The sequence below is a fragment of the Thunnus albacares genome, chromosome 10 (assembly GCF_914725855.1).
Source record: "Thunnus albacares chromosome 10, fThuAlb1.1, whole genome shotgun sequence".
NCBI classification, from domain to species: domain Eukaryota; kingdom Metazoa; phylum Chordata; class Actinopteri; order Scombriformes; family Scombridae; genus Thunnus; species Thunnus albacares.
This window is the reverse complement of record NC_058115.1, coordinates 33,005,334-33,017,794: the sequence shown is the minus strand read 5'-3', so window position 1 is coordinate 33,017,794 and position 12,461 is coordinate 33,005,334. Positions and strand designations below refer to the sequence as shown.

General features: G+C 41.7%; 1 long non-coding RNA gene across 2 annotated transcripts; it reads left to right on the top strand.

Annotated features, from left to right (window-relative positions):
• Positions 1–3,801: 3,801 nt before the first annotated feature.
• Positions 3,802–10,849, top strand: LOC122991121. Of its 2 annotated transcripts, XR_006405542.1 has the most exons (5): positions 3,802–5,132; positions 5,706–5,806; positions 6,156–6,204; positions 6,277–7,304; positions 7,563–10,849. It is a non-coding gene; the product is annotated as an uncharacterized LOC122991121 (long non-coding RNA). The 2 variants fall into 2 exon arrangements; XR_006405541.1 differs by having other exon boundaries at positions 6,277–10,849.
• Positions 10,850–12,461: the final 1,612 nt, after the last annotated feature.

Sequence of the window (12,461 nt, the reverse complement as noted above, 5' to 3'; positions counted from 1 at the left end):
CGGAGCACATTAAACAGCCGTCTCGCAGCTACTTTACACTGATTTTACAGTCAGGAAGAAATACATTTCAAAGTGAGAAAAAAAAAAAAAGCAGTGTGATGTGGAGATGCATGAGGCGGACGCAGACAGCAACCGGTGTCACCAACATTAGCCCAGTTAGTGTCTGACAGCCTGTGGGTGACACATCCTCCTTCCTATCTGCAGGAATAATCCCTGGTCCGATCCACCTGTCATACAAATCAACTCTCCTCCATGTTTTATTTATGAGTGTTTCATGAAAAGATGTCCTCTCTGTGTGTTTCTGACACCCATAAATCGCAGGGTATTCTGGGAGGCTCAGTGTTGCTGTCGTCGGGGGTGGGTTTGAGGGTCGGGGTTCAGAGGAGGAGGTCAGCGCTAACTGCGCCACCGCTGCACAGGGAAACAGTAGCGATGTGAGATAATAAGTAGGTGCATAAAGAAAAACCAGGAATTTATGAGAAGAAGACGGTTTTGTTTTTGCTCTTTTGTCACCCTGACAGGTGTGACAGAGAGGAAATAGTCCTCGCCAGAAATGTGAGAAGTAAGCTTCGTCTTAGCGGCGCGTGGTGTGAACACTGAGGCCCAGAAAGATGAGAGAAAGGGCGAAAAACAAGCTCAAAAACATGAGGCGCACTCTGGAAAACAGCCTTATGTGTTTACTGTATGTCCTAATGCCATTAAAATGAGTTATTTCAGTCACATAGAAACAGTGAAAAACAAGTATCAGGGATGAATGGAGGAAAGAAGAGCTCAGGTGAAAGCTTAATAGTTATATTGCAATATTAAAATAAAAATCAATTATTAAGTCTGTACTTAAAACTACTTTAAGTACTAAGCAAAGTCAAACACGAAAAAATATCCTGACACTTGTACATCGATCCTAACCTTAACCCTAACCCTCCCTCACCACTGACCAATCCAACAACCTCCAGTCATTAAACCCTAACCCCCCTAACCCTACCCCTAACCCCCCTAACCCTAACCCTAAACCTAACCCCAACCCTAACCCTAATCCTAACCCTAACCCTACCCCAACCTAACCCTAACCCCCCTAACCCTAACCCCAACCCTAACCCCCCCAACCCTAACCCTACCCCCCTAACCCCAACCCTAACCTAACCCCCCATCCCTAAACCTAACCCTAACCCTAACCCCTCTAACCCTACCCCTAACCCTAACCCCAACCTAACCCTAACCTCAACCCTAACCCCCCCAACCCTAACCCTACCCCCCTAACCCTAATCCTAACCCTAATCCTACCCCTAACCCCAACCCTAACCCCCCTAACCCTAAACCTAACCCTAACTCCTCTAACCCTAACCCCTAACCCCTCTAACCCTAACCCTACCCCTAAACCTAACCCTAACCCCAACCCTAACCCCCCTAACCCTAAACCTAACCCTAACTCCTCTAACCCTAACCCTACCCCTAAACCTAACCCTACCCCTAACCCCAACCCTAACCCCAAAACCTAACCCTAACCCTACCCCTAACCCTAACCCCAATCCTAACCCCAACCCTAAAGCTAACCCTAATCCTACCCCTAACCCCAACCCTAACCCTAACCCCCCTAACCCTAAACCTAACCCTAACCCTAACCCCAACCCTACCCCTAAACCTAACCCTAACCCTAACCCCAACCCTAACCCTAACCCCAACCCTAACCCTAATCCTAACCCTAACCCCAACCCTAACCCCAACCCTAACCTAACCCTAACCCCAACCCTAACCCCACTAACCTTAACCCCCCTAACCCTAAATCATCAAACTTCATAATTTCTGTCATTGGAATCAATAAACAATTCTGAAACACATGATGCTGAAAAGTGAAATTTCTAAGCCAGGAAATATAACAAGCTAACAGATATCAGCTGTGTGGCAGCACACCATTGGCACCGTGTAGGCAGATCACTCCCGTCTTCAGCGGCCCTCGGTCGGTCCTTTGTTGGCACGCCGCTCAGAATGAAACTGTCCAACTGTTCCTTTAACGGACACCCTTACATCCAGAGCCAATTCTTTTGGGGTAACCCAGACAGAAACAAATATGAATAATTCAAATCCTCTGTAGTAAATAACTGTCCAAGCAGCAGAACACTGTTGTAGGATAAAGTGTAATTATAGGAATTGCCAAGGTGTGTCTGAGGCATATGGTTGTGTTTCTCGCTGGGTGACTGCTGTTTTTCCGCTGGGTTTCAGGGAAGAAGGATGCCCGTCTTTGTTCTGGGATTTGTGACAACAATATGTGATTACTGCTGTTTTATTTATGGCTGCCTGTTTTTCTTATTTTCCAGCTTCCTTGTTTCTCTCCCCCCACAGAGGATTTCAACTGCTGCCAAAGGCTCTGTCCTGGTCATTCATCATTTAAAGGTGCCAGTCAATAAATTATATGAGTGAATGATTCATTCAGGCACTAAGTGCAACCAAATACTGTGTAAGCTGCTGTCCGTGTTCGTGTTCAAAAGAGGAGCTTCCTCTTTAATTCATCAGCCTGTTTCTCACTGAAAACTCTCAGGATTTGTCTGGATACCCTTCATTCAATGTAAAAAAAAAAATCTACAAAAATCTACAAAATCAACTTGTTTTAGGACTTTTCCCAAATCAAGTGTCATGTTTGTCTCTGGTGCAATGACCTGCTTTAGTTGTCTTGTTTCAGACGACTGACGTTCATTTCTAAAATGTTCCTGCAACGAGGGAAAGTGTACTGTGGAGGAAAAAAATGGATTATCTCACCCACAAGGCTGATTATCTTTTATTTTTTTACATTTGTAACAACAAATGGATTTGTCCCCAACTAATGACAACATCTCCAACTGAGATAAAAAAGAAGAAAGGGTGGAGAAAAAGAGACACATGATGATGTCTCCAACGTCTAGCCAGTTTGACGGAGGGGTTGACGTTGACCTTTTCAGGAAATATTGATTGTTTACCTCTTTCTTTATCTAACTGCATGGCGAAATAATCAAGAAACACAGATTGGCTTAGGACAGTGACAGAGGTTAATGACAGTAAAGTGTATAAATTGTACAATTTACAACTTTATTGACTTCTGTTGCTAGCCTGCTAGCTATGCTAGCTGCTGCAGGCTATGTTCAGTAATCTTCTGTTTACACGGCAGCCTCCACTGAAGTGTTCCCACAGGAGGGGTTATATTTGACAAGTACATCAATAAACACTTATATCAGCAAACAGCTACATTATAGTGTGTTAAACTATTTATTAACTGTTTGTTTAATGCTAAATAGGAGCTTTGTTGTTTTGTCTTTGGTTGAGTGCAATGATTTTTTCCCCTGCCTTCACACATGTATAGTACAAAAGTTTTTACTCTTTTAAAAGTAGTAAACATTCTGCTAATGACAAAAATTTACCCCACTCTGAAGAAACAATATTTCATTGCAATTTTTTAAAGACAGGTTTCCTGTTTGTCCTTGCACATCCTTGGTATTTAGAAATAAAACAACTCACTGGAAACCAGTAAAATTACTGATTGTGATACTCATCCTTAGATTTCTGAAACCTTTTTTTTTTTTTTTATCACCACACCTTTGACAGATGCTAGCTAACATATGACACAGTGAGAAGCTAGTAGTCGTGAAAATGCTAACACAGACTACACAGAGTGAGCTCTGAAATTAATTATGTGTCCCAAACATTAACCAGCTGCACATATTAAGAGCACAGAAGCAAGTAGCATTAGCATGAAAAATTATAAAGTTATGTTAACATGAAAACAATAAAGTAATGTTAACATAAAAATGATAAAATACATTAGCATGAAAACAAAGTAATGTTATAATGAAGATAATAAAGTTTTAATTTAGTTTTAAAGATTCCTGCACAGATTTATGGAGGTTTATTTGTGACGGACATCAGAGACGATGATAGTGTAAGTCACACTGAATGATATCAATATGTGTTTCATGTCTGTGTGTTAAGATTTGAGTTGTGACTCACAGAGGACCACAGTTAATATTTCATCCCCCACTTTGCCATATAATGTTCATCCCATCTGAACGGGGCTAAAGACAGAGTTTCACATTATCCTGTGAACACTTTGTATTATTCAATGCACAAAACTGTAGAAGTAGTACATTCATTTCTTGTAGATCTGCCAAAATAGTGCACTTTCAGCATGGTGGTGTATTTTACAGGTAATACTTATTAGAATAAGAATAAATATGGAAGTGTGACACAGTAAAAACCAGACAAGCAAAATTAAAATGGAGAATTTCTGCAGTGCGGTGACGCTTCCACCTCATCCTCTGCGTTCAGCTTTCTTGATGGTTTACATCCAGTTACATAACTCTCATTCCTCCGCTGTCTCACTTTTGTTTTAGAGTGCAGGAAGGGAAGATTCATTTTCATCTGTCACAGTCTTAATACCTGCTGCTGAACGCTCTGCAGAGCAGCTTGCCACTCTGCGACAAAAGGCGACATTTTTTCCGGTTCAGTGTTTGTAGAATAAAAGCAACAGGAAGATAGACAGGCGCTTGGCACCCGAGGCCATAATTATCCTGTTTGTTTCAAGGCTGCCGTTTTGTTTCATCCAAATCTCCGCAGGGCTGATGATGCTCAAGAAAGACTCATTTTACTGTCATTTCAGGTTTGTCAGTGCAAAGACGCAGCTTTGTATTAGAGGTTTACTATGAAAGATTTGGCCAGAATTTTAGTTTAAAAGATTAAAATTTAACTAAAACTAAAAATATCACCAGAATGTGAAGAAATAAGAGTTCTGACGTTATGTGTTGCAGAGATATCTACTGAAGTTAGCATGCTAACCAGCTAGCCCTAGCCTGTCCTGTCTTGTAATACCACTTGTACCACTTGTAGTACCTCAGGGGTGATAGTGAGTCACTGTCCAGTCTGCCCTCAGTCCAACATGAGACGATGAAGAAGTGCAGCTCCAAGGGCTTGTCAATCATATTGGCGGTACCTCCAGTCAATGAATGGCACAGTATACGATGATAGATGAAGCTCTCAGCAAGCCATTATCACCATCCCAACTACCGGCTCCTGGTAAGAAACCACGTTCAGCGACAAAGAAAAGAAGTGACATAAAAACAAGCAAAACAAGAGTTAACACTGGCGTTGCTTTCCACTGCTGGAGACTCTTGGTGAGTAAATAAATGATGCTGAACTCGCAACGTTTCTTTTAGACTGGTAAGTAAACAGCTGACGTTGGCTATTTAGCGAAACAGATCTTTAGCACAACTAACAACGACACTAACCATACCAAAAAACATCCCAAATGGCGTTGATGTATGGTTTTGCTTTGGCTGTTTTCTTGTTATTATGGTTAGTAACAAGTAGTTACTTGCTAAAAACTAATGTCATAACATAAACTATGGGCTGACGGCACATGTAAAGATATATGATAGTTGTGTTATCTTGACCAGCTCTCAGAGTTTCAACAGTTTGGTTGAATTATATGTATCGTTGCCCTGCTGTTAGTTAGTAGTTGGCTTCTTTTATAACTGATGACTGTAAAGTGAGATTGTATGGACCCAGTAGTGGATCATTCTGAAAAAATGGCAATCAGTTCACCATATTGCCACCACTTGGCGTCACTGTTACGAGATGAGGCAAGATTGGAAGGTTGGAAAACTCGCTATAGCTTATAGCCTATAGCTTTTGAGGACATTGCAATGTTTATTAAGCATGTCTAACTCATCTAATTCTTGTACAAGGTATGAAGGAGGACCTCAGACTTCCATCCCCATGAAGAAATGAGTATTGCCTGCTGTATCTGATCTGCTGTATCAAGCATTGGATCGAGTGATACTGACAAGTGAGTTCAAAAATGCTGAAGATCCAACTTATTTTTCCTTTGTGAACCGTTTGCTCTGTGAACACTGAGTTTCTCTGCAGTTCACTAGCATAAAATTGCTAGTTTTATACGCAATTGTTCCTTACTCTGCTTCCACACTGTTTTTTGTGTGAATGCTCTTATTTCCTCGTTCGTTGTCAGCTTCAAAAAAGGGGAGCAAAGGCACCAAAGAGACACTGGCATTGGACAGGCTTGAGTGTGGGTAGAATATGTACATTTGGTGTAGTTGACACTTATTGTTGGCTTCATGGAGATTGAGTGTAATATCGACTGTAATTGTCTGTTCTCTATGCTTTCTTTGTCTCATCAGAATCGACTGAGCAGATGATTCAGAAAGTGAAGATGCTGAGCAGGACAAGGTGTGTTTCTAACGTCTTTCTGTTTTGATCTACTCGGATACCACCAAAATGTTAACTAACCCTCTAAAACAGATTGGGTGGAGTGTCGAGAGGCTGCCAGTTAGCCTACTGGTTTGGATGAGACGGTGCATGACACGACTGCTGAATCTGACCCTTCATCCAGAGCCGCACACCTCCAGTGATCCAGCACTTCAATCAAGTGCACCTCATTTGTTGAGTGCAGAGGATGCTGTTGGTGCATCCAAAGTATACATTACATCATATGATGAATGCTTGAAGTACCTGACAGACTTTGTTGTTTTGCCAGTTCAACAATGTTCTGTGAAACAGGAAAAAACAGGAGCTGTGAGTATTTTAGAACGGGTAAGTGATTTCCATATCACAACAACAATCTGGTGTTTGGTACACTGTAAGTGCACATAACCATATGTTTTGTTCACATGTACAGTTGAATAACATGACTACATTATAACATATGTCTCTGCAATGATCATAGGAAAAAAGTACAGAAATATGTTCAACATGGCTTTCTTTATGACTGTTAGATCTGTGCCGATGGACATGCGTGTGTGCCGACGGGTTTCTCAGCCTATGATGAAGTACGGATTGCTGACTGGTGATTTCATGCTGTCGACAAACAACCTGCTGTCAGGAAGCAGCTACTACCACAAAATTGCCCTATTGTTCAAGTTTATGAACATGGGTCCGGTGGTGCCCACTATTCTTTCCCATATAAGACACATACTGTGTGGACACTATTAAAAAATATTGGATGGAGAAAAAAGGCTGAGGCAATAGCAAGACTACAAGATAAAGATGTTTTGGTCTCTGGGAAGAGATCCATATTTTTGTGAAATTTAGATCAAGAAGTTATTATCTTTTTTTTCTCATCCTAAACTTCTAGCTGACGGGAGAAACAACACTGTGCACGGTACTGCTGTTACACCACGATGGAAAATGACATGCAAGGTCATCAGTGTAGTCACAGATGACAATAGACAAACCGACCGACAATCCGTTGTCATGGAGATCTTGACGATGGATCAACTAATGACTGAGGTGAAGCTGGTGGAAATCTGCACAGATTGGTGCCCTCATGAGTAAGTTCATATCCACATGTACGGGCACGTCAGCTGGTTGACATTACAGTAAACTTACTTTCAACATAATTGCATGTCTGTAGCACAGTCTGGACATGTGGCACAGAGCCAAGAATATGGCCAAGATTGCTGCAGTAAGTGTTGAATCTGGCAGTGATCTGGCAGCAGTTGAGCTTTACAGCTTTACACTGTAATTTTTTCATTGTTGTTCTGTGACTGATTGATATATATTTATATATATTTAACCTCTGCATCCAGGCAGCACAGATCAGAGACCAGTCAGTCCTGCTCCTGTGGCTGAAGGACACTGTGAAGCATATGAAGAGTTCTTTTCAAGCATCACACATAATCATAACATATGTTTGGCCAAAAGTATGTGGACACCTGAGCATTACAGCTATATGTGATAGTTGAACATGTGATATAATATTGTTGGACTCAAGATGAACGGTTTGGAAAAAAAATGATCAAACTCGATGCAGCAGAACCAGAGATACCGCCTTTTTTCCGCCCACATTCTCTTATTTCATATCAAAAACCTGCCGCCTACTTTACCCACAATGCAACTTAATCACTGACAGATGGGTTGCAGATTCAGGTGTGTTTATTTTCCTTTCTTGTTTTGTCTGACAGTCCAAATCTAAAAGACTTTTTAATTTACTGTCACATATGACGAAGTCAAGCAGACAATCATCAACGTTTGAGAATTAACATTTTGCCTTTTTGCCTTGAAAAACAAAACTAACTAATTGCAACTAATCAACTAATCATTGCAGCTGTGATGTAGAGCCAATCACAGACCTCCAAACCACCTCCTTCTCTCTCTGCACACTGGACTTCTAACCTCCTTCACACCTCCACCTGTCAGTGCTGAATGTGTTATGTATCCATATGTGTGTATATGAATGGTAATTCTGTATCTGATTAAGATCGTGCCAATAAAGTCTTTTGTATTTTTATTAGAGAGGAAGGGATGGAGGGATACGGCAGCCTATTACAGCCAACCTGACCTCATTTTAACGACATTACTGTGAGATAGTTTCATGTTATAATGACAAAAAAAACAACAAAAAGATCCCGTCAGTGCCTGAAGAGATGATATTTATCGCCTACATTGGCGAGAAAAAGGGCCAATAAAGTATCTGACAGACAAAAACAGTCATAAATGCTGACAAATCGGTGGATGCTGGTGGATCACGTCACCGAAACAGCAGCTGCTTGAAGTGAGTATAAATACTTTTGTGTTTATGGATGAAATAACTCAAAGTATGAAATAACTCTGGAGAAGCAATAACTTTGCCTCTCTTCTTCCTCCTGCTGCTGCTGACATGATTATTTCATGTAATGACTTTTCTTCCTTTTCGTGGAGCCTCGAAAGCTTCCTGCCTGCCTGCCTGCCTGCCTTTCTTCTTCTTCTTCTTCTTCTTCTTCTTCTTTGTCTCTTCACTCAGTGCTCTCCGTTCGCTCACATTACCGTGGTGAGATGATGATGATGATGATGATTCTGTTTTTTTCTTCCTGCTCTTGTTTTCTGTTTTTCGGCGCCTTTAATGCTCCAAATCACCCAGCATGGGAAGTGAAATGAGAAAAGAGTTTTGTGCAGCATATGCTGGTGCTTCTGTGTGCTGAATTTTCAGGAAAAAGCATCATTGTTGGATGTGTGCTGATATTTCAGCATTTTACCTGCAAATATCTCAGTTTTAACATGGAATTAGTCTGTTACAGTGTCTTTTTTTTACTTTTATTTACAGGCTTACAACATAGTCCCTATATGGCCAAAAGTACATTCTACCCATACAGTATTGTCATAGTTTTTTGTTCTTCTGGGCTCCTGTGTTCACTCTGTGTGTCTGTTTAATTCCACTTCTTTATGGTTATTAAGCCTGTTTAATTTCCTGTCACAGTGCGGCTCTGTGTCCCTTGGTTGCTATTCTCCTTCGTTCCGCCGGAGACTTCATCCTTTCCTCCCTGTTATGTGAAGACCGGCCTCTGTGTTTCTGGACTGTTTGTGTTCTGGTTTTGTTTGTCACAGATGCGGGGAGGTTGGATGATGTTTTATGTATGCTACGGTTTTGTGTGTGTCAGTTTATTGGGGAGAGGATAGTTTGTTGGGGGTTTGGATTTCTGTTTTCCCTGTTTTTACCTCCCTGTATCTCCAGCCTGCCTTTCCCTCCACACCTGTCCTGCATCTATCCTCGTTAGCCCTGCCCTGCTCTGTGTTTTCCCCCACATCTGCCCTGTACCGGCTCCCTCTCTGTTCTCCTGTTTTGTCACTTCACTCCAGTTAGTTTTTAAGTCCTGGTTTTATGTTGAGTCTTTGTTGGATCCTCTGTTTCGTTCTGGTTGTTTAGTCTGTTCAGTTTGATCTGCTCATGTGGTGATCCGTTTTGCTCGTCCTGTATGCATGAGCATTCAATAAAGAGCCTGAAGTCTCTGCACATAACAAGTATACCATGTTCATTAATCAGTCCTTCCAGGATATTGCAAATAATTAACGCAAAATCAAGAAATCTTCTCTAGATCTCTACATTTTCCACATGAAATGGCCAAACCAACAGACCTCTTGTGATTTGGACCTATTGTCGCATTTCGTGTCATGGTTACTTACATCATCGCAGCGTGCAGGAAATGATTACATATGACTCTTCATCTGTAGTAGTAGTAGTAGTTTGCAAATTGTATCGCAGTTCTTGAGAAAAGATGCTGCAAAGTTGAGCATTTTTGGCTGCAGTGATCAGAAAAAAAAACTCTTCATCTGCTGCCTCCGCTCTTCTGGTTTCGGGCTTTCTAGCAGATGTTGGAAACTGGCTGCAGAGATTTGCTCCCGTTCAGCCAGAAGAGCATCAGTGAGGTCCAACACTGATGTCAGAGTTCATGTTGGATGGAAGTTTTCCACACCAAACTTGGAAAAACTGTGACACAAAAAGTTGGAAGACCACTTAAGTATGCGAACAGAGGTGTAAAGAGATGTAGAGGAGAGGGTCAGTGTTACAAGGATATCAGAATCATGTTGGTGGGACATTCTGAGCCTTTACAGCCTGCCTGCAGCCTTATTATATCCACAGCCTGCATCTGCATCTATGCGTGGCGTGTGGAGACTACAAAATGAACCCAAATCTTTGGCATGCATCCTCACAAGCCGCTGTGTTCACTGTGGCTGGTTGACATGAACACAAACAAGATGCAGGAGGTTTTCTGTGAATATTACACATCCAGCGTCAGTTTAACTTGGAGTTAGTTTAACTCTGAATATCGAGGGGAGCAAATTAGCTTTCTATCAGCTTTTTGGGGGAAATGATGTTGTGTCAATTACAAATCTCCTGCAGCCATTACACGCCTGGTTATTTTATATTTTCCTTATTAGCAACAAATCCAATTAAAAGACCAAAAACCAGAATTTATTAGGACATCTCTGCTGTCGGTGGACTTCAACGGACCGTGGCTGCAGGGACCCTGTGCTGACGTGGTAATATTTCTATTATTATTATTGTTACTATGCTTCTCTGTGTCTCTCCCCCTTCCTCCTTCTTTCCCTCTCAACCCAAACCAGTCAAGGCAGATGGCGCCCACCTAGGGTCCGGTTCTGCTTGAGGTTTCTTCCCATTAAAGGGAAGTTTTTCCTCGCTGCTGATGCCAAGTCCCCGAAGGATGAACATTAGTAACTGTAGATTTTAACAAACATTTGTTGGGGACTAGTTTCAGCATCGGATGAATCCACATCTGATGCTCTAGTGAGTATTTCTGGCAGTAGGACGGTGTGTGTGTGTGTGTGTGTTCATGGTGATAAAGCAACACGTCACCCAGTGCAGCAGTGTGGCTCGTTGATGTGTTTTTAATAGTTCTTGGACAACAACAGAGGTTTGTGGCAAAGAGAAATGAGATATATTAAAGTTTGGACACAGAATACTTGTTGGTAAATCAGTTAATTGTTGGTTTGGCTGTGCACATGAGATCAGTTGACAATAAGAAAAATATAGAACATCTGGAGCTTCAGGACGAGCAGAACAGTAACCTTCTCAGCATCCCCATCATGAACACGGCAGGTTCTCCCCCCGACAGGTGATCCATCACCTCCAGCAGGGTGGGGCTTTCCCGGCCTCTCAGAGCTCCGAGAGCCAATCAGCTGCAAGGTGCAACCCCCCCCCCCCTCCCTCCTCTGTGAGCCAAACAACAGCTGTCCTGGTGCGATGGGAGGGGCAAGGGCAGCGAGGAAGCCCCCAGCACGAGCCAGAGACACTTTTAGAAACGGCGAGCGGTGAACCTGATAGAGCAGCCAAGACCGAACAGGAGAGGAGAGGACGGTGAGAGCACGGCGGTCAGGACGCCAACACCAAGCCAATGACAGCAAGGACACACAGAGAGGTGAGAGGAAGGACGCTGTGTTCACCAAGGACGAATTGGCCGTGGCCAAGAGGAAGAGGAAGAGAAAGGAGGAGGAGGAGGAGGAAGGGGAGTCAGGTGAAAGCTAAACTCTCCTGCAGCAGATCAAGCAGAGTGCTTGTTTCATGAAATGTGATGACGCTGCAGAAACAACAGCATTATATTCAACACAAATCTCTCAACAGACTGAGGTCCCTTCAACAGTCACATGCTTATAATTTTAATAACACTAATTATATTGTTATAAAAACTGACCCCTCTTTTAGAGTTTTAACCGCTGTGAGTGAATGAGGAGCTTCTGCATGGAAACAGCGGAGATGCATTCATGTATCCGAGTATGTAACACTGAGCATGTTTTATTTATAGTAACATAACTTTATTTATATATCGTGTAGAGACAAGCTGAGGAAACTAAAGTGCTCATGCATGTCTGTAAACCATAAAACATTGTTTTAAAGAAATTTTAAAGACTGAATTATTAATATTATTAATGATTTACAGGCATACAAACACTTTACATGAGAAAAAGGTACATACATTAGTTTGAATAAATCCACTTTATATGAAAATATATGTTTTATTTCTTATATTTTCTGCTGTATTTGTGTGTATGAATAGTGAGACAATATTTTTTCCAACCATGACCTGATCTATGATCATATTTTCAGTGATTATCAATAAAGATTTGTATTCCTTTAAGGAATCTGTGTCATTTTTCTTGTAATTTTGGTTCCTGGTAGTTTTATAAATTGTTGAATTGACAAAATGATACATGAG